The sequence below is a fragment of the Pleurodeles waltl genome, chromosome 6 (assembly GCF_031143425.1).
Source record: "Pleurodeles waltl isolate 20211129_DDA chromosome 6, aPleWal1.hap1.20221129, whole genome shotgun sequence".
Classification (NCBI taxonomy): Eukaryota; Metazoa; Chordata; class Amphibia; order Caudata; family Salamandridae; genus Pleurodeles; species Pleurodeles waltl.
Window position 1 is genome coordinate 91,633,183 of NC_090445.1, and position 27,725 is coordinate 91,660,907.

General features: G+C 47.6%; 1 protein-coding gene across 1 annotated transcript in view; it reads right to left on the reverse strand.

The window, feature by feature from the left end:
• The window catches only part of THRA (thyroid hormone receptor alpha), a 678,981-nt gene that overhangs the window by 383,200 nt on the left and 268,056 nt on the right, over positions 1-27,725 (reverse strand). The window contains exon 3 of the mRNA XM_069237417.1: positions 6,451-6,503. The gene's annotated coding sequence lies outside the window, so the exon portion shown is untranslated. The remainder of the gene's footprint in view (positions 1-6,450; positions 6,504-27,725) is intronic.

Sequence of the window (27,725 nt, forward strand, 5' to 3'; positions counted from 1 at the left end):
TTGCATTGGTCTTTGATGTGGAATTACTGATAATAACGCTATTATGCCACAATTATTGCGTAACTAAGAGTAATGTGGGAGAAACCAATCCTACCCCAACAGCACATTTAGCGACCTGAAGCAGCCTATTGCTATTTATGTTCTTCTGCATTTAGCGCTATATCTTTATACAAAATGCATACTTGCACTGATTTTGGACCGAAGACTGCATTTCACACTAGGAAAAAAGTGCTAGATGCCAGAAGTAATTAGGGGTGGGCAAAATGCCTTCTTGCACCAATTTTGGTTGTGAGGGGAGCATTTTACAATAGGAAAATAGCACTAAAGACTGGGTGTAAAATAGGTGAAAATCCTCCCCCAAAAGCAAATTTAGCGAAAGTGAGCAGCCGCTTACGCTTGGTGTTCATGTTCTGCTGCATTTAGCACTATTTCTTAGCACAAAATGCATTCTTGTGCCCATTTGGGATGCAAGGGGGCATTTTTGCATTAAGCAAAAGCACTAAATGCAGAATTACTCTTCTCGCGTAATTATGTGTAATCTCACTGAATGTTTAGGTGATCAAGCTACACTGAATTACGTGAGTTACACCCACCCCTAGTTGTTACACAGCGCTTTATATCAAACTTGACTTCTCTCATTTCTAAGCACTTTAAATAGTAGGTTTTGCCATTACCCAGTTTAGTGGTACACAAGACTTTGCTCTTCAGAAGTAAGGGAGTTTGAGTCAACTGTTCTGGTCCTCGATCTCGTGACCTACAGCGATAAGGACTGAACTCACTGAGCCATCTTGCTAGTAAGTTACCTGGGGTTCTTTCAAATTCTGTGAACCAGCTGTTGAAATAAATATTATTTGAAGAACTTTGAGCTGTAAACAAATTGTCAACAGTGAAAAAAACATTTAGGCCCTCAATAAGACATTGGCGGTAATGACCGCCAACGGTCGCCAAAACACTGACGCCGCGGCTACCTACCGTCCACCATATTATGACCGTAGCTGGAATTCCGCCAGAAGGATTCACTCACAAACTCATCCAAGACATTACATTATTTGCCAGGAAGAACCCTATCTGATAATGCACAGGATTACAACTACCTTTGGAAATACTCCCTCAAGAATTACCTTAATGACGAGTTAGTTTTTAAGTGAGGATTATACGTGGAATACTAAGAAAGTTTAATCTGCTCGATTCAGGATAGTTGTGTACAGTAAAGTGATCATGTGACCTGCAGGTATCCTTAAGCACTAGATGTATGAAGCATGTCACAAACGACCCAGTTCACATAATTGGGCCATTTGCAACCGCAAGAAAGCTTTTAGGTATGTACAAAGCCCAAATAGCAATTCAGTAACTTGTTATTTAAGTGAGGATTATAAGTGGAATACTAAGAAAGTTTAATCTGCTCGATTCATGATAGTTGTGTACAGTAAAGTGATCATGTGACCTGCAAGTATCCTTAAGCCCTAGATGTATGAAGCATGTCACAAACGACCCAGTTGACATAATTGGGCCATTTGCAACCGCAAGAAAGCTTTTAGGTATGTACAAAGCCCAAAAAGCAATTCAGTAACTTGTTACCAAATCGCAATTTAGGTTTTACGATTCAGTATTTGAAGGAGGCCCATTGAGGGTGTCTTGTCCTAATACCGTATCGGGAAAGTATGTACAAATGTTTATGACCAAAATACAGTCGCAAAACATTCATACTTTACGACCAAATGACAGTTGGTGGTAAAAACTGTTGCAAATGGGAAGAAGTACTCAAGGGCCCCCCTCACCATTTGAGAGTGATGGGGAAAGTATTTTTTGAGAGCAGGCAGTGAAAAAATGAAACTTCAAAGTTAAATGTTTTTCTTTTTACACACATCCCATTTTCCATTAAGGAAAACAGGCTCCGTTAAAAAAAGAAATTCTTTATTTAAAAGTAATCAGAGACATGGTGGTCTGCTGACCGCAGCAGGTCACCATCCTGTTATGGCTGCGAATCCTAAAAGGTCATAAACTGTGACCTACCTCATTAATATCCATAAGGTAGATCTATTTGCGACACACTAGGAATCGCTAATGAAACTGAAACAACTTTCATACATTAGAACTAGTGATCTCCTAATCGTGACCCGCACCAAATCCCAATTACAAAAATAGCTCTTCATAACTTAATTACATTTAGCACTTAATGTCTGCTGCAACCATCCCTGCTGCCATAGCTTTTGTAGGCTTCCAGAAAGCTCCATCTGTTCATGTAAAAGGTCTACCACAATATATCCATAAATAATTCACTCACGCACCCTCGTTATTAAAACTGCCCCTTAGCAAAAGTGAAGCACCATTGGACTAACATACGTAGCAAATTAACTTTATTATTGAATTTTTTTTCTTTTTTCCCCTATAATTACAACTTGGCTGTGAAAGCTGCAAATTTGGAAGATTTAGATAAAACAACTAAATGATATATCTTAAGAAGACCGAGAAAAGCATTATGATATAACGCACTGTTACGAAACAGAAGTGGGAAGCATATTCCCACAAAAGGAGATACTTTCTGTGACGTCCCGCCTTGTTTATCAACCTTTGAAATATACATAGAAAATACAGCGGTGTAGCTTCACTGCAAAATAGTGCATCAAATAATATAACTACACTTTTCAAATCCAAACCAAAGCTGAAAAGAGAAATAAAAGAGCAAATATATTACAAACACAGTTAATAACTAGAAAAACGCAGATTGTTAATAATTCTAAATCCAGTGTCTATTTTGTAAACTACTCTGGGATTAGATAGGTCTTTAATGTTTAATATTGCAAATCGTCTTCCTTTGACACCAAGACTGGTTTACTTACATTGCTGAAGTTAAACAAAGAGATGATACTCAGTCAAGGTTAGCTAGCTCAGTATCAGGAACTGGTTGTAAACCCAAGGGCTTTGGATCTCATCGCTGGTGGATACTATGAAACAATTAAACACACAGAGTTCCAAAAGTTATGACACTTAAAAACACCAAGGTATTATCCAGGAAGCTTCCCCCAAGTACTTGGTTAAAGCTGGATTCTGATTTCAATTGTTCTACTAATGTACATCATTTGAACGATTCATACTGAACACTGAAAGCCTTGCGTTGGTGCAACCACTGCTGGTACAGAAGCGTTCTACACTCACCTTTCATACACCTTGAAATGTTCTTAAACCCGCTTGGAGAGCCTTAAATCTTTGGAAGAAGTGGTTGTGACTCATGTTCTGTTAACTATTGACTTGCAAAGCAGATCTATTCCTCTTCCCACGAAATATGGCTTTTATGGTGATTATAGCACTCTTCCTCCCCCGCACCCTTTCAAGCATCGCAGTCACGGCCCTAACCCCTTTAAAGCACATCACTCTACACTAATACCATTTAAACTACATGGATAATTTTTTAAGGGTCTTGGTGCTGTCTTGTTTGCTTTCCTAACTCACCCGATACAGATTATCCTTGGACAATGGAAATGCCAGCCAACCATAAAGTATTTTAATCCAACCTCCTATCCCTGTTGCCATCTCCTAACCAACACCCATTGCAACCCATGACAACCCCCTGACCTCATTCTCTCTCCCCTCGGGACCACTATCCCCACCAGTGACCTTTGCCCTCTGATGGTGCCCTCACAACACTACATGACTAGTACTACTCCCATCATCACATAACCCAAGTTTAAGTTACAAATATGCCCCGAAGCACTCTTAAGTGTCTTGCACAAATGCACCACAACCTGGAATCATTTCTTGACTCCATCTCCCACAGCTTCCAATAAACTCGAACAACATGTGAAGCCTACTTTCTCATCTAAACCATCACTTCAGGGTCACCCCATCCCCAGCCCTGGATTAGCCCCTTAGGATGCTCTGTTAAGAAGTCTGCGAGTAAAAATGAGTACGAAGAACAGGCCAGAAGACTCAGTACCTACAAACAGTCCATCAGCACAGTCACCACAGCATCAGCTGCTGCAACATCAGCACCATCCAGTCCTGTGAGCTCCCAGTTGATCAAACCACTGGTCCAAGCCTCCACAGTTCTGTTCATATTGGCTGATTTATTATTCACTTCATTTGATATTTTAGGCTCATATTTCCTTTATGAGCACAACGAAGCACAGCTTCACATAGGTTGACCACCTAGAGATTCGTCTCTCCTTTTGGGAACTTGATTGCCATACATGCATGTGCTATCTTTAAGTTTAACAGCACTGAATGTGTTAATTCTCAACTTATGTGGATTTACATCTGGACCTCGGATATACATAGTTACTGCCAAGCTCTGTAACTGCAGGCAGAAAAAGCTTGCATATGTTTGTAATTTTTTTTTCTTTTTTTGTTTAGAAATACATTAAAAAGTTTGTGAATGCGGCACAAGTGGTTGCAGAAAATGTAATGTGTTATATTTAAATTATTAGGTCGCAAAAGGAAAAATTTAATATTCTATTTTGTGAATATGTTACCAATTATTAAGCAATATACAATATGGTGTGCTGCCGGTTTACTTTGGATAAATGGGCTGTTCGGTAGGAAGGAATAGCTAATAATGCCTGTGAATTGCTTGAGTAATAAGAACTACTCGCAAGATGACAAGTGTTGTCATATGCTGATCAGTGAGCCAACGCTAAGGCCAGCTCAACTTTCCATCTGATGCTGCTAAACAGTGTGACTACAGAAAAGTAATACTGCATGTTACTTAAAGTACAACAGAAGTACCGTAAGAAGCCACGAAGTTATCAATACGACCACAAAGGTGATCTATGAATCTATGTGATTCCACTGCCTCCAACTTGGTTTAAGGTCTGCAAGCCCCTCCAAGCGTGGCGTAAGGGGTGGGCCGGTGGCTTCAAACCATACAGATTGTGTGCATGAAAGCTGCAATACCTACTTGAGGTTATACCCTGAAAAAGGGAACTCTACCTTTTTGAAACACAAATTATTCAACATTGCTACTTCTCAATTTTTCTTTTGATTGGTCAAGTATCATCTTCAAATTTTGCGCTGGTTATCAAAGCTACAAAGTTTTTATTGTGCAAGTCTAGCTTTACATAGAGCCCGACTATCTGCTTTAACACAGTTTGTAGACTTTCCCATATTCCCTTTCTATAGGCCCAAGTGCAGGTTTTCCCCACATTAGATCTCACACATGCAAAAAATGCCACAGCCTTTGGTTTCACTCTCTTTTAATCTCACAAATGCAGATGGAAGCGTCCAAGATCAGCGTTTTGTAGGGGGGTGGATACACTGCACGATCGATCCTTGCACGCGAATTGATATTTGCAAGGAAAGTGTACACCAAATGTCACCCGCATACAAAAACATGTGACATGTGAAATGAAAAGCATTGCAATTCTAATTTTCTTGCAAAACCCCAATCATGAAGAAAATGTCAAACTTTGTGTATTTTTTAGAGTTTTTGCAAGAAAAGAAAAGGAAGAGTTTTGGAGAAACAAAAGAGTCACACCATCGCACATTCCTTGTGTCTAGCTATAACATAGATTACTTTTTGCCTTAGGTTCTCTGGATATGCACATCTGGCCTGAGCATCACCTTTTCTGTCTCTTTTGTGATCTCTTCTTCTCTTTTGGTAACAGCTGAAGCCAAATCACAACTCATTTGTAACTGAATAGTTTACAGTGTTAAGACAATGTACCACTCTTCTTTCTCTGATATTCAATCCATTAACTAGAATTTTTGAAAATGCTGGAGTTCTATTACTTTCTTTAATGAGAAAGAAAAACATTGTAGGTGTCCTAGAGAAAGCTTTAGCTGACTAGTCATCTTCATGCAAGACAAAAAAAAAACAAATAAAAACAAATCCATAATACCTATACACATGTATGTATATGTATATATATGTATATATATATATATATATATATATATATATATAGGGGGATATGGGTCAGCCCGCTTCCTCTATTGGCCTGTTCAAGTATACCACCACCATGCTTAGGTGGTCATGTTTTATTTATTTATTTTTCTTCTTTTTGTTTTTGTGGCATGTGCTTACAATGAACAAGCAAAAAGCATACATCTTCTTAGGGTGGGCTGCAGATGCAGCACGTTTTCTGGATATGTAATATTAATATTCATGAGGTGAATTTATATGTATCGGAACCTTTTAAATAAGGTTTTTCCCCCAAAAAGCAGATAGGCTTATTTCTATCAAGGACACTTATTCAGACTCACAATACAAAAGTCTTCCCTCCCTCCACCAGACACCTTCCGCACCTCATAGGGTGCTTGGTTGCCACATGGCGATCTGAAAATTGCCAATGATCTTAACAACACAACATAGTGTAACACAACAAAACTGAGTGATGTTCCAGGTTCATCTTTCTTGCGCTCTTCACTTAAGACCCATCTCTTGCAGCCCCACCGCCACGTGCACATGTAAAACATCAGAGCCACCACATCAAATGTATTGAGTTTAGAACTTACAGTGTGTTTGCTGGGCGCGGTTGCCCCACGCGTGGCTTCTGTCCGTGACGTCACTGTAAGGAAAATAAAAATACCTGTTATGCCTTTCTAATTTCAGGTGAGCACACTATATATATATGTATGTGTGTGTGTGTGTGTGTGTATATATATATATATATATATATATATATATATATATATATATATATATATATATCTCCATCCAGGCAGGGCTTTCAATGTTTCAATGTGGTAAAAAAAAAAAAAAAGTCTGGCGCTCTAAAAGGGGTGTGGTCTAAGAAGCGTAGCTAGGAATCCTTTCCAAGATGTGTAACCAATGTAAATGCGGCTTAAACTATGTAAAGTAAAAACCTGTGATTCCCATAGTGTGCCGCCTGAAAAGTATTTGGTTGCCTGTGAGCTTTCTGCTCTTGCTTCGAGACATCTCACACAATAATGGATATGCAGGTAAAATGAGCCAGACCTATTGGCTTTGCCTGTGCTTATTAGCAGTATCAGAAACATGAGCAACAATGCTTTTCTTGTGAATTATTACAATTCTAAATGTTTCAAGTCTAAAAATATTACTCTGTGAATTAAACATTACTAAGGTCTGTGGATGGGACAGTGGTCTTTGAAGTATCGCAAACACTCAACACTCTAGTTTTTCCTTTTATACCACATTCTGTTAAACACCTATACCCTTTTTCTCCTCACATCTTTCTGAAATGCTTCGTCTACATATCTTACACTTTATCTCCTTCTTCCTCAGCACTCTTTTTTCACTCTCAACTGAATGCCTCTCATCTTCTTCACTTCGCTAACCCCCACATTCACTCACCTGCAAGCACTGCGCTTTACTTTTATCTTGTCAATATTTTGAGCGCCATGTACCTCCTTCACACTTTCAAACTGAACCATAATTGCAACTGGGGTACACGACTACTTCACTGTGTGGTCTGCAGAGAGGCCAAGGATTGGATGAGCATGTGTTTCAAACACCTTTATGACCCGCTGACAGGCACTGTGAGAAACTTGCACTACCTCCAGCTTCAACTCTAGAGGTGGCAATCGTGGACCATTAACAACACTCACCCACAACGTGGGGCCGTATCGCACATAAGGTGCATTTTCCTCGTTTGCGCCGGGAGCACCTTTTAAAAGGTGCGCCCCGAGCAAACAAGGGAAATGCGATGTATTAGCATGAAAGGGCTGCCCTCAGTGCAACTGCAAACTCATGCTGCTCTGGGGGAAGTGCACTCATGTGAAAACAGAGCGGCTGCTTTAAAGCCGGTCTGGTTTTCACTGTGCAGGCAGCAACCTGCCTGCACTTTTAAGAGGGATTAGAGATCCCCCTGCAGGTGGGTGCAGTGAGTGACTGCAGCTGCTGGCAAGGTTGTCTCTGAGAGGTCCATGGAACCCTTTCCCCCCCCTCCAGAGGGCTGCCATCAGGGGGCACACTGACAGTGCACCTCCTGATAGTTTTGTTGCCTTTGGGCCTACCGCTAGAATATGGCGCAGGTGCAGAGGCAAAATAATTACCTCATTTGCATGGGGCCACATGGGGTCACACCCCCAAGTAAATGGGGGAACACTCTCTGGTGATAGCGCTAGAGGTGCTATATTGCGCCACCGCTATCGGTATTACAGAAGCGTCTGCGGCCCCTTCTGTAATTCCAAAGGGCCCCGGAGGCACGCAAAGCGGGTGCACATGCCCACTGCACACCCCGGTGCACTTTTAGTATACGGCCCCTGGACTCACACAGACACCTAGTGACGAGTCCGTTCACAGGAGGCACTATTCAAGAATAATATGCTGCATGAAAAAAATACAGAAACATACCATCAAGGAAAAAGCAAACACTCTTAGGGAACGCATGAATAATTAAAACATGTTATGTTATGTTATGCGAAATGTAAACAGGAACTAAGTTCACAGCATAAATTATGTTAACTTTTTTTACACTTATTGATCAGAAATTGATCAGTATTTTCTCCAGTACAGTTAGGAACATGAATATACGACCCAATAAGGGCCAGCTTTAAGGTCTGTTTTTAAATACAGACAGGCCTTAGACTCGGAGACACCTGCCCCACTTAAAGCCCTGAATCAGGTGTAAATCTGTGAGTACACTGTGTGATACATCTTCCAGTGTGTACACTGTCCGATACCTGTGCATGGAAACATGTATGTACATCATATGGTACACGTTCCTGTGATTTGTTCTTCAGTAACCATGTGGGTACACAGTGTGATATGTGACCCCATGTAAACACATATAGGTACATAAAGTGGTGTTTGTGTAAACTGCATGTGGTATATCCCTTTGTAAGCATGTCAGAAGACGGAGTGACGTGTCCTAGTGTAGATATGTGGATACATTCTGTGATAGGTCTTCTAGTATTAACATTTATTTACACTATGGAGTACACAGCAGTATGTAAATATATACGTATAATGTGCAACATACATAGGGGTTTGAACACAAAATGTGTAGTTTGCGTGTTTGTGACCATTAAGCCAGTGAGTGCGTAAACATGAAGTGGAGAGTCTGAGAACACGAAGCTAAAATCCACGTGACTGTAGGCGATGCCCTAAGTCTATGTGCAGGAACACCAGCCCAGACTTAGGCCCTCATTATGAACACGGCGGAAATCTCTGCAGTGTTCGTGCTGGTGGTCCGAACACAGACCGCCAGCCTGTTGAGGACTCTGCTGGCCCAATAATGAACATTCCTCAGGGCCGGCGGAATGCTGGGCCTGGACATTGCCGACGGCTCCACATGGAGCCGCTGTCAACGCCTCAGTGCAACGGGTGCAGCAGCACCCGTCACGCAAATCACTGCCCATAAATCAGGCAGTGACCTGCGCGACAGGGCTGTGCACAGGGCCCCAGCAATGCCGATGCCAAGTGCATGGGCAGTGCAGGGGCTCCCGGGGGGCCCTGGAGCACCCCTTCCGCCAGCCTTTTCCTGGTGGGGAACCCGCCAGGGAAAGGCTGGATGAACAAGGGTTCTTTATCTGGATGGCAGTGCTGCTTGCAGGGCTGCTCTGTCGGATAAAGAAATCCGCCATCGTCAGGCTGCCTGTTGGCGGTAGCCTGGCGGTGGCAGAGGGCCGCTTGTGGCGGTCCTCCCTTGTTCATGATATGGCGGTCTAGACTGCCTGCCATGCCGGTAGCAGTAATTTCTGCCACCGTCGGCATGGCGGTCTCAACCGCCATGTTCATAGTGAGCGCCCTGAGAACCCATGGGTGATAAGCCGCGCTTTATAAATGCTGATTGATTGATTGAACCTGAACCAGGGCCTAACTGTGTGAGCTCAAACCAGGTCCCCAGTGCCTGAACCCTTTGCCCAGACCTCTATGTGAACTTGAGCCAGGGCCCCAGTGAGTGAATCCAAGCATGGCCCCAGTGTGTAAACCCGAACCGGGTCCCCGGTGTGTGATACTGCGCCAGGGCCCTGATGTATGAACTAGATCCAGGGCCCTGGTGTGAAAATCCAAGGAGGGACCTCAGTGTGTGCAAACCCGAGCATGGGCTCCAGTGTGTGACCTGAGCAGGGGCCCCAGTGTGCGAGTCCGAGCCGGTTCCCACTGTGTGAGCCTGAGCCATGCCCCCTGTGTGAACCAGAGCCAGGGCCCCAGTGTGTGAACCCGAGCCACATCACCAGTGTATGAACCCGAGCCACATCACCAGTGTGTGAACCCGAGCCAGAGACCAAATGTGTGAAACCAAGCTAGTACATATACCTAAGCCCAGGCCCCGATGTCTGAACCAGAACCAGATGTGTGAAAAGGAGTTAGAGTCCTGGTGTGTGAACTTGACCTAGCGCCCCGGTGTGTGAAAAGAAGCCAGACCCCGATGTGTGAACCTGAGCCAGGGCCCCAGTGTGTGAAAAGGAACCAGAGTCCTGATGTGTGAACCTCAGCCAGAGTCCCGGCGTGTGAACCTCAGCCGGGACCTGGTGGGTGAATCCAGGCCAGCGCCCTGGTGGGTGAATCCAGGCCAGCGCCCTGGTGGGTGAATCCAGGCCAGAGCCCTGGTGGGTGAATCCAGGCCAGAGCCCTGGTGGGTGAATCCAGGCCAGAGCCCTGGTGGGTGAATCCAGGCCAGAGCCCTGATGGGTGAATCCAGGCCAGAGCCCTGGTGGGTGAATCCAGGCCAGAGCCCTGGTGGGTGAATCTGAGCCGGGGACCTGGTTTGCGAACCCGAGCCAGGGCCCCATTGTTAGCACCCGAGCCAGGGCCCCAGTGTGTGGACCTGAGCCCAACCCCTATGTGCGTGTGAATCCGAGCCTGGATCCCTAGAGTGAACCAGAGCCTTAGTGAACCTGAGCCTGGAACAATGGGCGTGTACCGGAGTGTGTCAGCTCGACCACAAACCGTTATTAGCAACTCGAACCAAGGTGTGACGTGAGCCTATGTGTGCATTCAAATGTCAATGCACGTGTATGCGTCTCAGACCTTGGACCCCTGTGCGCAGGCGCGGCCCATCCTTTAAGGGTGAAAGTCACTCCCCCCCCCCACCTTTTGCCCCTCATGAAGAGTGTCTGTCAGGCTGAACAAAGGTCAGCTTGACAGACACTCTTCATGTTCAGGTCAGGCAGCCAGGAGCAGACATGCGCAATTTGAGCAGACTCCTGGCTGCCTGAGCTGAACTTTGCTGGGCTGAGGAGGTCACAGCTCCTATGGGCGTGACCTCCTCGGCTCAGCAAAGGTGCCTTGAGGCCCCCCCCAGGAGACGAGGAATGCGTTACCCATTGACTTCGACCTGGGCACTTCAGGTTTAAGCCCCAAAGCGCCCAGGCCCAGGGCGAGTGTCAATCAGTGACACTTCGTCACAGAGTGGGGTGGGGTCAGCAGCCGCACTGACCCCGTCCCACTCTGTGACGAGGCTGGGACTGCTGACTTCCCTCATTGGCTGACTAATGAGGGAAGGCAGCAGTCCCAACCCTCCTGGGGCCTCCGAGGCTGAAGGTAAGTGTGTGTGTGTGATGTTTTAAAATGAATGTTTGGTGTGTACATGCATGTCTGAATGTTATGAGTGCTGTTAATGGATGTGCGTGCGTGCGTGTGTGAAAGAATGAGTGTGTGTGTGATCTTTTACAATGAATGTTTGGTGCGTGCGTGCATGTTTGAATGTTATGAGTGTTGTTAACGGATGTGCGTGCGCGTGTGTGTGTGTGTGTGTGTGTGTGAAAGAATGAGTGTGTGTGTGCTTCTCGCCCCTCGCTCCTAAAGCCACTGCCTGTGCGTAAACCTCAGCCCCTCTGTGCGAACCCGTGCCCTGACCTCCCTGCGTAAGCCAGAATCCCGGCTCCTGAGAATGAACCTGGAACCTTGTGCGCGTGTATGTGTGAATACAAGGCTCGGAGCCCCCGGTTTATCACACACATAGCTGCCCCCTGCCAGTCCCCGCGGCTCTTTGGCACGGCGCGGGCCTACGCAAACAGGCCTCGCAGCCGCCAAGGCACTAATCCCGGCCCAGCTGCGCCAGACCAGGCCGCCTTATCTTATCGTCCGCTGCCCAGTTTTGCTTTCTATGGATATTTTATTACTTTTGAAGATGATTTAGTCACCGGGCCAAATTTGATCTGACAAGTTGAGAGCTTAGTATAATAAAACGTGTCACGTACCGTGCCAGGCATTGTGCCCGTCTCTGCCAGCGCAGCATCAACAAAAGGCGCCAGGGTGCGGGGGCAGCACGTTCCCAGGCCCTGTACCCAGGAAACAGCTAGATGCCACGGCCCGGGGCAATGGGCAGTGAGAGATGGGTGGCCGAGAGACGCCAGGGTGCCCACCAACAAAAGATACAGGCCATATCGCAGCAGTTTCCCAGGCCCGAAACCCCGGAAAGAGTTGGACACCATGGATTGTGGAAAGGGACAGAGAGATGGATGAAGAGATGTCCGAATCCTCTACCAGCCAATCAACAAACGATGCCAGGCCCTGCAGCCAGGAAAGAACTGGCACCTTGGACCAGAGTAGGGAGAGAGAAAGGGAGAGAGAAAGGGAGCGAGGAGGAGAGGGAGAGGGAGAGGGAGAGGGAGAGGGAGAGGGAGAGGGAGAGGGAGAGAGAGAGAGAGAGAGAAAAGGGGGGAGAAAGCAAGAGGGGGGACAGAGAGAGAGAGAGAAAGCAAGAGAGGAGGGACAGAGAGAGAGAAGGGGAGAAAGTAAGAGGGGGCAGAGAGAGAGAGAAATGGAGACGGGGGACAGAGGGGAAAAAGGAAGAGAGGGGGACGGAGAGATAAAGGAAGAGAGGGCGGAGAGATAAAGGAAGAGAGGGTAGAGAGAGAAAGGGAGAGGGGGCAGAGAGACAAAGGGATAGAAGGGGAGAGGGAGAAAGGGAGAGAGAGGAGGGGACACAGAGAGAGAGAGAGAGAGAGAGAGAGAGAGAGAGAGAGAGTGAGAGAGGGAGAGAGGGAGAGGAGGGGAGAGAGGAGGGGACAGAGAGAGAGAGGGGGGGACAGAGATGGAGATGGGGGGCAGACAGGGCCTGCGCTAAGCATGGGCAGTGTGGGCAGCTGCCCAGGGCCTCGCACCACCCCTTCACCACGGGGCCCGTGTCAGTCCCTTACAGTCAGGCTGGCACTGATCCCTTTGTTCTTCTCTCAGTTAATTAACAATGAGGTTTGCCGCCTTGCTGGAAAAGGGGCGGGGCCCTCCCTTGGGCCTGGCAGCTATAGTGTAGTGCTGCGAGGCCCAGAGAGAGGGCCCCACCCCCTGGCCCAGGTAGGGAGATACACTGTGAAGTTATGTGACGCAATCAGGTCATCTTTACGCACCGCAGGCAGTGCATTGTCACTTAGTCAGTGCCCCCCTCCTGTAACTCCCTTCAAAGGCTATGCCACTCCTTCGGCCCTTTGAGGGCTGTGAAAGAGGTGCAGGGTCGGATGGACCTATCGGGCATCAGCCGTTTCCCAGGGAGGCTGAAGGGTGGGGGCCGCTTTTGTCAACAGGGAGGAGGAAGTTGTAAGTTCCTAGGAAGTCACATGTGGTATGCAAATTAGAGGGGGCCTCCCATGTTTCCTTTCTGCTCAGGGCCCCTCAAATCCAAGAACAGGCCCTGGGGACAGAAAGAGGGTGTGTGTGTGTGTGGGGGGGGTCGGGGGGGGTGGAGGGGAGAGATAGACATATGCTCAGAGAACCCCTAGGGCCCCCAAACAATTCATCAAAAAAAGATGCCAGGCCCTGCTCCCAGGAAAGAACTGGAAGCTTGCAACAGAGCAGGGAGAAGAGGGGGGCAGAGAGAGGGAGAGATAGTGAGAGATCCTCAGAGAACCAATAGGGCGCCCAAACAACCCATCAAGAAAAGATGACAGACCCTGCACCAGGAAAGAACTGGCATCTTGGAGTGGGCAGGGGGAGATAGAGAAAGAAATAAAGGTGCCCAACCAACCCATCAACAAAAGATTCCTGTCCCTGCACCAATAAAGGAACTGGCACCATTCACTGGGAGAGGGGGGTAGCGAGAGAGCAATGTTCATAGAGGCCCCAGGCTGCCCAACCAACCCATCAACAAAGGATGCCAGGCCCTGCACACAGGAAACAGATGGGCACCATGGACAGAGCAAGAGATGGATGAATACAAGGGAGGTTTAGAGATGTGTGTGCACACCAAGGACAACTTCGCACCTTAATGGTTTAAAAGCTCAACCAATCAGATAACCAAATGTATCTATTACGCACCAGGCCTCTGCCTCTCCACATCTTCACTACATTTGAGCTGTCTTGCCTCCTGTAACACCAGCTGCTCCTGCACAAGTTCCATGGCTAGAGAAGCCACCTTCCACACATCGTGAGGCTTCAGGCCTGGATCCAGGGTGATGCACTATCAGGATCACGTCACCTGCCCGTAGATCCCTTGATTAAAGATTTTATGTGAAAAAGCGAACCAAAGACTAGATATTTTCCCTTCGTTCAACACGGTTTGGTTGGTGGTGGTGCTGCTGCCTCCAAGGGTTTCAAGAAACAGATATTCTAACCTTGTAGAACAAAGGATGTCTTGGCAATCCGATTTAAGCATATAATATACTCTAACCAAGGTGATACCTGCATTCATTGGACTGTTTTCCCTGCTGGAGGAGCCTGAACTGAAGTTCATAGCCTCTTACGTAGAAGGACCTTGAAGATGTTCTATAACAGGGTCACTAGAGGAGCTTCCAAGAGCCAAGACACCCAAGTTTGATACACTCACAAGATAGATGACCATTGCATTGCTCAACAGTGCAGGGTAAAGGATTTTTTCATTTGACGATGAGAGATGAAGGTTTTTGAAAGCTCTGCCTATTTGAAAACCAACCACAGATTATTTGTGTTAAGAAATCCCTCCCAAAGAAACGTAAACCTTTTTTGAGCTGCATCATAGAGATTAAGGTTAATCCGCAGCATTGATCCAATGAAGGCGCTCCCTAAAAGGACTGATCTTCGACTCTGGCCGGTTCGGAGCTTTTATGACTTCACAAAGCCCTTTCACCGCAAGTTCCCACTCTGACCTTCTTTGGGCGCACTTTGAAGGAACAATTTCTGGAATAGCCTCTGATACATACAAGCGAAGAGGTGGAAAAGTAACTTTTCCAACTTGGCCCACGCTAACAGTTGTTCTGAGCCCACTCACAGCTCGACCGGCTTGGAATGACGGCTGGAAAGACTCTTAAGAAGAATGTATGAATTTTATTAAAATATACTTTATTTTCTCTAAAAATAACTTATAACCGGTCTTGCAATCTACTTATCCATACATAAAACAGTAAATTACATATTTATAAAATATTACATAGACAATCTGAAAAGTTTGTACATGTTGCTTAGAACAGAGTATCAATAAGGTCAGCTACTGAGCAGTAGATATTGCAAAATCCAGAAACCCTCCATCCTCTTATCAAAGTCGACATCAGCTCCAGATCCTATATAATGAAAACTCAGTTCTAAACTAAGCTAATTTGGTGCATCTGCCACTGAGGCAGTTAACACGCCAAGTGCCCGTTATCCATAGGACACGTAGCTGATGCCCTGCATATTCTGGGTGTGCTCCTCAACTTCGCATACCCCTTTCAAGAAGTTCTCTGTTGCACACCTTTACCCTAAACAAATGTTTAGTCATCTTAATTTCTGTCCGAGTGATTTCACCCTTGAGCCCATAAAGGTCCAATCCCTTTGTCCCCATTGCTACCATGAGACGACCCCAATCGAAGCATATGTCATCTTCAGGGTTTTAATAAGTATCAAAACGAGTGATAAAGCAACCCAAAGACAGAAGGAGGGTGGGTTTGGACCCACTTGGTGAAGAAGAACCTGCCTTACACTTCTGCAACACACAATCTCACACACTTGCAACACCATGCAATAAGCCTAGGGTGTGTCTTAGCACCTCAAGCACAACACCAATGTTTGCCACCAAGGCCATAATACAACTTCAAGCTCTCTCACCTATCGACACAGCTCACACTAGTAACAAAGCATTTAAGATAATTTCACAAACAAGATCCTGTTATAAGCAAATTGGATTGGACAACCAACCACAAAAGCTGGTTTGTGTTGTTTACTCAACAAAGAGCTACAGTTACCCCAGCAGCAGCAACACACTATACAAACACCAGTGCAACACACTACATGGCTTTAAACACAACCTCCAATACTATGGAAAGCCAATACAGAACTTTCAAAAGTTGAGGCAAATTTGTGTACCTCTTCAGTTTGATGTCCATCCGCCAAGTTTGCATCAGAGAGAGAGACGCGACAAGGAACTTTTAGTAAGCCCCAAGTGCAGAGTTCCCATTATCTAGGCCGGCGCTCACTCATGAAGAAACCACTACAGTTAGTCGCTGGGGGATTAGATAGGGTATCATATCCAAAACATCTCCTGGAGAGGAAACAGAGGGTGTCAAAGCTGAGATATGCAGTGACAGCAACATCAAAGAGGTCAAACCCAGTGTTGTGCCACCATGGCCTCATTGTGGTCCGATTCGCTGAACCAGAACCTTTCTGGTGTTACACCCACATCAGCAGAACACCTCCCATCTTTTCACGAGCTGTGTCACTTCTTTCTGTACCAGTGACGTTTACTGTCTGGAGCGAGGTGATACTGGTCATCCATGCAAAACAGGAAGCCATGTAGAAGGATGAGAGAGCTGAAGGCATGCTGAGGGGTCTACAGTGCCCCCTGGAGTGGCCCTGGCACTGGTGTAAAATATTGTAATGCCCGGATAGGTTTGTGTTATTGACTGAGGAGGCCCCCCAGTGCTGGTGCCCTTGGTGTACAGATTTGTGGGGTTACCCACACTATTTGCGATGCTGTGGTGACCCCAAGAGTGGTACAAAATTGGCCTTGGCGCTCTTGCCCCTGATGTACAGAGCTCTGGTGCCCTGGTAGTGGGATACATAGTTTTGTGGTTCCCAAGAGTGGGGCAGACAGGTAGGATGTATGTCTTTGGTGTTTAAAGGAGCACTACCTGCACCCTGTCGTGTAATACAACTGTGCCCTGTAATATTGGGGTACACAGCTGTGGTGCCAGGCATAACCAGGATTACTGTATCCATGTCATTTGTGCACACAGTAGATGGGCGCCTGCCACTGGCCATGTATGCAGTGATCCTGACTAAACAGTAGATGGCACCCCTGGCACTGGAACACAGCAGGGGTGGCACGCATAGGTCCAGGAAGGCCTAACATTTTCTAGATACCCGCTGTGTAGATGATGTCCATTTTAAGCGATGACGATTTATAACTGTGTGCATATTTATCTAACGCAGATATCCTGAAAATCTGGCATGGGCATCCCTGGTGTAGGAGACAGTGGTGGTCCAGGCACTTGTGTACAGGGGGCACCAGACACAGCTACACGCAGTCATGGCGCCCCTGCTGTCAGCACACAGCTGAGCCCTCCATTCATGTTACCAGCTAAGAACATCCCTCAGACACTGCAAAGTGAAATCAAATGTGTGGCTGCCATAAGCTGCTTATGGGATCAGGCCAGAGACCGGGGGAACAGATTCCATATGAAGGAGGTGGCAGAGATCAAGTGCTGAGGGAAGAGAGACATATAGCATATGCAAAGAGAGGGAGGCGAGGTGCGTATGAGGGCAGGCGGGAAATGGCGGAAGGGGGCAGAATGCAAACAGGGGTGAAGAAAGGTCTATGTACAAGGGTAGGAGAAGAAAGGCAGCAGGCGCACAGGGAGGTGAGAGACGCAGATAGCGTGCACAAAAGAGAGTAAGGGAGGCAGATAGCGTGTGCAAAAGAGGGTAAGGGAGGCAGATAGCGTGCGCAAAACAGGGTAAGGGAATCAGATAGCGTGCGCAAAAGAGGGTAAGGGAGGCAGATAGCATGTGCAAAAGAGGGTAAGGTAGGCAGCTAGCATGTGCAAAAGCGGGTAAGGGAGGCAGATAGCATGTGCAAAAGCGGGTAAGGTAGGCAGATAGCATGCGCAAAAGCAGGTAAGGGAGGCAGATAGCATGCGCAAAAGAGGGAAAGGGAGGCAGATAGCATGCGCAAAAGCGGGAAAGGGAGGCAGATAGCATGCGCAAAACAGGGTAAGGTAATCAGATAGCGTGCGCATAAGAATATAAGGGAAGCAAATAGCGTGCGCAAAAGAGGGTAAGGGAGGCAGATAGCATGTGCAAAAGAGGGTAAGGGAATCAGATAGCATGTGCAATAAGGGAGGCAGATAGCATGCGCAAAACAGGGTAAGGGAATCAGATAGCGTGCACAAAAGAATATAAGGGAGGCAGATAGTGTGCGCAAAAGAGGGTAAGGGAGGCAGATAGCACGTGCAAAAGAGGGTAAGGGAGGCAGATAGCGTGTGCAAAAGAGGGAAAGAGGGGCAGATAGCGTGCACAAAGGGAGATGAGAGGCAGGTACCATGTGCAAAGGGAGGAGGCAGAGGTAGACATAATGTGCAAAAGAGGAGGCTGGGGTAGACAGCATGTACAAAGGGAGGTAAGAGAGGCAGATAGCATGTGCAAAGGGGAGGAGAGAGGCATGTCCAAAAAGGGAAAAGGAGGCAGATAGCATGTACAAGAGAGGATGAGAGAGGCAGATAGCATGTGCAAAGGCAGGTGGGAGAAGCAGATAGCATGTGCATTGGGAGGTGGGAGATGCATATTGCATGTGCAAAGGCAGGTCTATCATGTGCAAAAGAGGGTGAGAGAGGACAATAGCATGTGCAAAGGAAAGCTGAAGAGTCAGATGGCATGTTTAAAGTGAGATGAAAGGCAGATGGCATGTTTAAAGGAAGATGAAAGGCAGATGGCATGTTTAAAGGAAGATGAGAAGCAGATGGCATGTTTAAAGGGAGGTGAGAGAGGCAGACGGGGTTCAGCAAAAAAGTCCAGGGTGACCCTGCAGAAAGGGCATATTTCCAACTATCGAAAAATAAGCTGTCAAAGGAATGCAAGGCAGAATTTTTCTGAAAACCATCACTTGATGAAAGCAGGATGCGGTGGCTTTATCTATATGTGAGGACAGTGACAGATTCATCAAAGAGGAATCCAAGGCACTGAGAACTCGAGCTGGTGTCGGGCATGGCCCGAGTTCAGATGACCACCAATGACTGGACCATAAAGAGGGAGGACTACCTAAAACAAGTACCTCCACTGGGTCAACTTGTCATCAACTTAACATGGTTGGCAGTCATCCAGCCTCCCAGGCCTTACAGACCCAGTTGACATTTTGCAGGAGCAGAGCCTCTATTGCTGTCGACGCGCAGAAGAAGCTGAGTGTCAACAGCCCAGCACATGCATGGAAGATGACAAGCGCTTAGAAGCCTAGCAAGAGATGACACATGCAGACTGAAAAGGGCGTGGCTCAGGGGTGACCCCAGTGGGACTCTACAAATAGGTGCCTGAGTAGATGATCTGAAAGGTGGCATGAAGACCGTCTGGACCTTAACCTTTGCAGTACCTCTGGTCCCAAACGCTGGGAGGTATGGTATGGAAGGTCAGGTAAATAAGAAAAGGTTTGGTAGGATAGTATGTTAATATGTTAAGTATGGCAGAAAGGTTAGGTATGGCAGATATGATGTACGTATGGCAAGCGAGATATGGCAGGCAGGTATGGAACATGTGGTCAGTTAAGTATGGTAGGCTGGGTAAAGCAGGTTGGGTGTGGTACTAGGGAAGGGGGTGTACTTAAGCTATACTGAGATCTTCACACATATCTACACCTTCATGAATTTTGTATTTTTCATGCATATAGAAATCTTCATGCATGCTGAGATCTTTATGTATACTGAGATCACCACGCATAGGCAGATCTCAAGGAGAGGCTTTCACATAGAAGGAGATCTTGACGCAGGTAGACAGCTTCACGCATACGAGATCTACACCATATGTAGATCTTCACACATAGGGGGACCGTAACATAGGGAAATCTACACACACTGAGATCTTCACACATACACACATATAGAGATCTTCACACAAACAGATCTTCAAAAATACGGGGAGCTACATAAACACAGAGACCTTCATACATATGGATATCGTCACGCATATGCAGAGCCTCATATGTATGGAAATCTTCCAGCATACGGAGACCTTCATAAACAGAGGGATCTTCACAAGTTTGGAGATTTTCACACTTAAGGAGATCGTCATACATACTGAGGCCTTCACACGTACAGAGATCTTCATGCCTATGGGGGTCTTCACTAGAAGTCTACCCTTCATCAGTGAACTCCAAAGGCCTTTTCCATCAGTGTGAGTCTCACTGAAGCGCCAGTCTTTTTTCCATGGTTCCCCATGCTTTATATGTGATCAGTCATGGACGACCATGGTAAGCTGTTTTGTTATTGTGCATTTAACCAGGGTGGTTCCTTCCAATATTTTGCTCTCAGCTGCTATATCTACACATCACAATAGGGGGTCATTATCAGAGTATCTCGTGCTGTACCATTGGAAGGTTTCTGTATATGTCTGCGGAGTTTGATGGTTTAAACTTGATCAAAAGTGGCATTTTATTTTGAAATTGGAATATTTGAATCTTGGTTTATTAGTTTTTTATTGTGTTCAGCAGTACTTATTTATTGGTCCACCCACTGAGTTTCAGAAGTGAAGCGTCACTCCTTGCTGATCCCAAACAGAGAGCAAAGGCACCTTTTGAAGCCACTTAACCTCCCTCCCTCGCCTTTAGTCTGATCTCTTCAGAGACCTGAACTAGTCTTGGTTAAACCTGGCTCAGTTATCCCACCATAATAAGGCAATCTAAAGGCCCCAGTCGGCTGCCAACCCATGCTTTGAGCTCAGTCACACTCCTTCAATTTAGGAAACTTACTAAACGCCCAGCTGTTCGCAGACAACGAGACTCAAGGTGTTACAGCTTAAAGAAAGCTTCCCATCAAAACAACCAGGAGCACCAGGTAGCTTTGATTCTAAAGCACCCATAAACACGCGGCTAGCTGAAAGGAGGGTCTGTCTGCTTCTTCATCAGCGGCAAAACAAACCAGGCCATTTGTAAAAGCCTTTAATGCTAAACGCAGAGGACCACAGAATATGTTAAACGTGTGGTGGCGGGTGACCCGGCTACATGGAAAAGTGAGGCATGCTGGGAAGCCTAACACATGTTGAACATATGGTAAGCATACTACCCAATATATGTTGCACGTGAGAATAGTAGGGTATCCCGATCAATGTTAAATATGAGGTGTGCAGGGGACCCCGATAAGCTTTAAATGTGAGCTGGGCAGCGGGCGCTGATACATGTCAATTGTGAGCTGAGCAGAAGAACCTAATACACGTTAAGTTATTGAGAAGGAGGTCCAGATGCATAGTAAGCGTGTGGCACACAGGGGGTCTGATTAAATGCCAAACGTGAGGTAAGCAGCAGGCAGAATGGGATCAGCTATGGCCTTACGTGCATAATCCTTGCAAAACCAGTTTAACCCGTAGTGCATTAAATGCTACATATGAGCAGACAATTCTCAAAAAGTAATAGAGAAGGCGCAGATCCTCCGCTATGGTGGAGGAGCATCGCCCCCCGCCAGAGGTAAGAGCTGCAAAATGAAAAATAAAAACGATAATAAACAGTGTTTATTATCTTTTTGATTTTTCAGGGGGGCGGGGCCATGGGCGATGACGGGAACAGAGGGGGAGTGCACAGCACTCCCCTCAGTGTGCATGTATGTTTGGCCGGCCGTTTTAGAGAGAGCAGGCAGAGCCTCCCGCTCTGCCTCAGAGCGCCAAGCCAGGGCACCCTGGCCAATCCTAACGCTAGATTGGTTGCAGTGCAGGCTGGGAGCCTGTGCCTTCAGCCAGCGGAGCGGAAGCCAGAAGAACGGCAAGGCAGTGGCAGAGGTAAGGTTTTTTTATTTTATTTATTTATGTTATTGTGCTCCTGCCCTGCAGGTTTGTCCCTACAGGAGCTTCCCCAGAAAAAGAGTCGTGCAAATAAACAGTTTATCAATATAAACAAATAAATGCAAAATCACTGATGCTCAAAAGGTGATCACACTGCAATGCACAACTCACAAAATGAGAAGAATGTGCATATAGGTAAAAAAAAACAGTTGACTCGGATTCAGAAAATAAAGGGGCCAACCAAAGATTAGAAATTCCAATCTAAGGTTATGTGTACCAGACGAGGCAGGCCTGGAAACTGGCTGCATTAAATTCGATGTGTTTCAACTTCTCCCACATTAAAAAGTCATCATCAGGAAGAGGAATGATGAGAGCTCAACGAAGTGTGTCCTGGGGTCCCAGAGAAGATAATTCAAAATCGTAATGAGGTGTAGGAGGAAGTCCCTGTAATAATCCACTGCAAAAATAAGCATGTGTCAGGCACAGGACATAACCTGAAGCGCAGGTAAATGGAGGAATCCAATGGAGGTGTTCCTGCAATTAGGAGAAAATGGTGCCACCGAATAAGTTGTAGCATAAAATGAATGAATTAGCAGCGCAGGGCAAAAATCTGCCATTGTGATGGTAGAAAGGGGCAAGAGATAAGTAGGGGCTTCCAATTCAAGTTAAATGTGAGGTGAGAAGGGACCCAGATGTTGGGTAAATGTGATGAAAGGAGGGCACTCAGATACATGCCAGATGGGAGGTGAGCAAATGCATTTGAGAGGAGAAGTGAGCATGGGAGCCTGGCGTTGCAAGTGAGGCCAACAGGGCCCCAGATACATGTTACAAGTGAGGTGAGAAGAGAAGAGGGCTCCAATACATGTAAAGTGCCTGGGTACATGTTAAAATTGAGTAAAGGCGCAAGATTGGATAAATATCAGAAGTGAAGTAAGCATGGAATCCAGAAACAGGTTACATGTGAGGTGTGCTAGTACAATACACGTTATACATGTGGGAGCAGGAGGCGTATCAACACATTACATGTGAGTAGAGGAGAGAGCCCAGATACATATTAAACGTCAGATGAGGAGAGAACTCCAAAACACATTACATTTGTGGTGAGCAAGGGACCTAAGAAAATGTTATACATTAGTAGAGGGGCAAACCTAACGACATGTTACAAGTGAGATGTGCAGAGTCTCAGATGCTTGTTAGAAATTAAGAGTGAAGGGGCTCCTGATACATGCTAGACTTACGGTGAGCAAGGGCCAGCATATGTCACATGTGAGTTGAGGCGTGACCCAGTGAGGTGTACCTCAGACTTCAATACATGTGGTGAGCAGGAGGCCCAGACACATGTCACAAATTAAGTGAGCAGTGTGAAGTTTGGTGAAGGGGGCTCTGGATACATGTTACATCTGTACTGAGGGGGCCGAAAAATACATCACAAGTCGGTGAAGTGGGGGCCTCATATGTGCTACAACTGAGGTGAGAAGGAGGCATACCTTTGAGGTCAAGGGGGTTACTGCATATAAATGTTTTAAGTGATGATTGATGTTAATATGCTTTTTCACAAATGAAATACGGCCAGGGGTTTACCACCCCTAACCCAGGACGTGTGTTTTATGGACTAAAAAGTTGTAATGGGACATGTGGGAGGGAAAACTCTGGGATAGGTGGGAGGCCTTGGTGGAGGTGGAAGGCCTTGGTGGTGGTGGTGGTGGAGGTGGAAGGCCTTGGTGGTTGTGGTGGAGGTGGAAGGCCTTGGTGGTGGTGGTGGAAGGCCTTGGTGGAGGTGGAAGGCCTTGGTGGTGGAAGGCCTTGGTGGAGGTGGAAGGCCTTGGTGGAGGTGGAAGGCCTTGGTGGAGGTGGTGGTGGAAGGCCTTGGTGGAGGTGGAGGTGGAAGGCCTTGGTGGTGGTGGAAGGCCTTGGAGGTGGTGGTGGTGGAAGGCCTTGGTGGTGGTGGAAGGCCTTGGAGGTGGTGGTGGTGGAAGGCCTTGGTGGAGGTGGAGGTGGAAGGCCTTGGTGGAGGTGGAAGGCCTTGGTGGTGGTGGTGGTGGAGGTGGAAGGCCGTGGTGGTGGTGGTGGAGGTGGAAGGCCTTGGTGGAGGTGGAAGGCCTTGGTGGTGGAGGTGGAAGGCCTTGGTGGTGGAGGTGGAAGGCCTTGGTGGTGGAGGTGGAAGGCCTTGGTGGTGGAAGGCCTTGGTGGAGGTGGAAGGCCTTGGTGGTGGAGGTGGAAGGCCTTGGTGGTGGTGGAAGGCCTTGGTGGAGGTGGAGGTGGAAGGCCTTGGTGGTGGTGGAAGGCCTTGGAGGTGGTGGAAGTCCTTGGTGGAGGTGGAGGTGGAAGGCCTTGGTGGAGGTGGAAGGCCTTGGTGGTGGTGGAAGGCCTTGGTGGTGGTGGAAGGCCTTGGTGGAGGTGGTGGTGGTGGAGGTGGAAGGCCTTGGTGGAGGTGAAAGGCCTTGGTGGAGGTGGTGGTGGCGGTGGAGGTGGAAGGCCTTGGTGGTGGTGGAAGGCCTTGGTGGTGGTGGTGGTGGAAGGCCTTGGTGGTGGAAGGCCTTGGTGGTGGAAGGCCTTGGTGGTGGTGGTGGAGGAGGTGGAAGGCCTTGGTGGTGGTGGTGGAAGGCCTTGGTGGAGGTGGAAGGCCTTGGTGGTGGAGGTGGAAGGCCTTGGTGGTGGAGGTGGAAGGCCTTGGTGGTGGTGGTGGAAGGCCTTGGTGGAGGTGGAAGGCCTTGGTGGTGGAGGTGGAAGGCCTTGGTGGTGGTGGAAGGCCTTGGTGGAGGTGGAGGTGGAAGGCCTTGGTGGTGGTGGAAGGCCTTGGAGGTGGTGGAAGGCCTTGGTGGAGGTGGAAGGCCTTGGTGGAGGTGGAAGGCCTTGGTGGAGGTGGAAGGCCTTGGTGGTGGTGGAAGGCCTTGGTGGAGGTGGTGGTGGTGGTGGAGGTGGTGGTGGCGGTGGAGGTGGAAGGCCTTGGTGGTGGTGGAAGGCCTTGGTGGTGGTGGTGGAAGGCCTTGGTGGAGGTGAAAGGCCTTGGTGGAGGTGAAAGGCCTTGGTGGAGGTGAAAGGCCTTGGTGGAGGTGAAAGGCCTTGGTGGAGGTGATGGTGGCGGTGGAGATGGAAGGCCTTGGTGGTGGTGGAAGGCCTTGGTGGTGGTGGAAGGCCTTGGTGGTGGAAGGCCTTGGTGGTGGAGGAGGTGGAAGGCCTTGGTGGTGGTGGTGGTGGTGGTGGAGGAGGAGGAGGAGGAGAGACAGGCCTGACCACCCAGACTAACTCTGCATCACTCAAAAAAGTGTACGTCAAAACGCACCCTGTGTCACTGGTGAAGCCATTTGTTGTGCCAGAGTCTGTGTGACCCTATGTTGTTTATCAGCCCCCCTTCTGCCTGCGAGGATTGGGACTTCTGTATGGCCTAATCCAGTGTGTCAGGCATAGTGCTGCTGACTGTAATGTCCTGTGCTACCTGCCAAGTAATGTGCATCTTCCCTGTTAACCGCTGCTTGGCAGGCATCGCCTGGCAGGTGCGGTTCCACTGGTTGGGCCCTTCCTGCTTGGCGGTGGCAGGCTGTGTGCTGGCGTATGGCTATGTTCTACAAAGGCTGCGCTGCCTGCTGGGTCCAGCGCTTCCAGTCCAGTCCTGCAATTCCCTGTCTGCTGGGCCCTTTGCGGCCTGTTAGGCAGCGACAGGCTCTGTGCTGCTGTCCGCCTGTGAAGTCCTAAGAGGCCTGTGCTGCCTGCTGGGTGCAGTGCTTCCTGTCGATACCTGTGCTGCTTGCCATGCACTGTGCTGCCTGTTGGGAGATTTCTTTCTAGTCAGGCTGTGTCGGTCTCTGGGCCCCCGCCTGCCTATGAAGGCCAGTAAGGCCTAGGATTGCTGCTAGGTCCTGGTCTGACTGTCAAGTGGCAGTCTCTGTGTTGCCGCCTTCCTGTGAACCGCTGTGCTGTCTGACAGGGCCGGCCTTAGCGCTGGTGGCGCCCTGTGTGACATTGTTTGTTGGCACCCCCCAGTGACCACCTCTGCCACGGATTCCCTCACTACTATCCATCACCACTCTCTCTCAGATGCATTTCATTAGTTTTATAGCACCACTCATACCACGAAACAACACTAACAACGCGATCAATGCAATGCATTGACCATACTGTCATTACCACCCATATGAGTCTATCACACATGCCTTTACCACATGTCTTTACCACAGATATGTGTGGTTACAGCATACAGAGCGGTCTAGCTGTCTGTCCAGGTGGAACAGGAAGGAGCAGAGGAGAGAGAGGTAAGTAGGGCTGGGGCTGGATCTAGGGTGGGAGGTTGGGGTAGTTTTTAGGACAGGGTTAAGGTCGGGGTAATTTTTGGGACAGGGTGGGGTAGGTTTTAGGGTTCAGGACGAGGGCGTGGGGGTTGGGGTTGGGGTAGTTTTTTGGACAGTGCAGGATAGGTTTTATGGTGCAGGCTGGGGGTCATGTAGTTTTTAAGACAGAGCAGGTGGGTTTTAGGGTTCAGGGTGGGGGTAGGGGTGTCAAGGTAGTTTTTAGGGCAATTCAGGGTAGGTTTTAGGGTTCAGGGTGGGAGAAGGGGGCGGGATAGTTTTTAGGACAGGGCAGGGTTACTTTTAGGGCTCAGGGAAGGGGGGTTTAGGGCTCAGGGCAGGGGCAGTTTTAGGGCTTGGGAAGGGTGCTGTATGGTATCCGGTGTGAGGGGGCAGGGCGGGGAGAATTTACTATGCATGTTCCTTTATCAAGCGTGCTTTTACAACGAAATTCGTTGTAAAGGCATGTGTGGTAAAGACGCAGTTGTTGTTAAGACTGCGTTGTTAAGGCGTGCATGATATACATGTGTTGTTCAATCATACATTCGTCATACCAGTCTAGGGTGTCACAGCACAATCATCACGTGTGTAAATCAGTGTATAGGAAATGTTACATAAGACAGAGGACTACACGGTGTAGGACGCATAGGTCTTCCTTTCGGGCAGCAGGTATAGTTTAAGAGTGCTTTGTCTGGAGAAGCGCAAACTCAGAATGTAAAACATAACACCATGGTTGGGGGCTCTCTTTAATAATAAGATTTGGTTTGCACTCAAATGAACCTGTTTTGCAACATTAAGTTAATGAAAAAGTGGGGGAACATCATAACACTCTAATCTATACCTTGAAGTTTGCATGCAGCTCTTTGATGAGTTAATTGCTCTCTGTTCTATATTAGGTTTTAATTTATAAACTGTTGGGGACAAAAAAAGGAGCTCTCTGGTGTAGGAAGCTGGCATGGTGTTATCCCCGTACACTAGATCCAGGTATCCCCTTATTAGTGAGGTGTAGTCAGTGTCTAGAAGCCAGACTCTCTAGAGGTAGCTGTGGATGAGCAGCCAAGACTTATCTAGGAGAAATGCAAAGCTCATGCAATACCACTGTAGTTACACAGCACTTACACACATAAAAGAAACACTCAGTGTTACGAAAATAAAGGTTCTTTATTATAGTAACACGAACACTAAAACACTAAATAGGCAATACTCTAATAGGAGGTAACACACTATTATATGTACCAGTGGCGGCCGGCAGCTTTAGAGGGAGGGGGGCGGGCGAGAAGCACACACACACACACACACACACACACTCATTCTTTCACACACAGACACGCACGCACATCCATTAACAACACTCATAACATTCAAACATGCACGCGTGCACCAAACATTCAATTTAAAACATCACACACACACACTTACCTTCAGCCTCCAGGTCCCAGGAGGGTTGGGACTGCTGCCTTCCATCATTTACTGACCTTAGGTCAGCCAATGAGGGAAGGCAGCAGTCCCAGCCTCGTCACAGAGTGGGATGGGGTCAGTGAGACTGCTGACCCCACCCCACTCTGTGACGAAGTGTCACTGATTGACACTCGCCCTGGGCGATTCAGGGCTTAAACCTGAAGCACCCAGGTCGAAGTCAATGGGTGATGCTTTCCTCGTCACCCAGGGGAGGGCCTCGAGGCATCTTTGCTGAGCCAGGGAGGTCACACCCATAGGAG